The 379-nt window shown below is 31.9% G+C and overlaps 1 protein-coding gene across 1 annotated transcript in view; it reads left to right on the top strand.

The window, feature by feature from the left end:
* Positions 1 to 379, top strand: part of LOC118339681 (plakophilin-4-like) — a 43,279-nt gene that overhangs the window by 33,380 nt on the left and 9,520 nt on the right. The gene's annotated exons all lie outside the window — the stretch shown is intronic.

Raw genomic sequence — 379 nt, 5'->3', positions numbered from 1 at the left:
AAAATAAAATAGAAATAAAATAGATGTTATATGAGCAAACTTCATTAATATAGCTGTTTTCAGAACAGAAGTTACAAAGTGCTTTATAGGAGGAAACCAATGGTAAAGCGGGTGATTAAAGACACAGAACTTAACATATGAAATGAAGGTTATAAAATCAAGAGAGAGTCAGAGAAAAGAAATTGGTTTAAAGAAGTTTTTGTGCCCAATTTTATAATTACCAAAAGCATGATCACTTTTAGCTTTTAGCTTTGACCTTCAAGCCAGTAGGATATCTGTAGCTGCTACCTCATCACCAGAATACTATGTGAAACTGTTTTATTCCCCTTAAAGCTACAGCAGGTAAGTAAAATATTTCTTGAGACAGATAATCTGTGAA

The sequence above is a fragment of the Morone saxatilis genome, unplaced genomic scaffold (assembly GCF_004916995.1).
Source record: "Morone saxatilis isolate NCDOM2014 unplaced genomic scaffold, NCSU_SB_2.0 Contig6, whole genome shotgun sequence".
Classification (NCBI taxonomy): domain Eukaryota; kingdom Metazoa; phylum Chordata; class Actinopteri; family Moronidae; genus Morone; species Morone saxatilis.
Note: the sequence above shows the minus strand (reverse complement) of the source record. Positions and strands in the feature narration are given on the sequence as shown.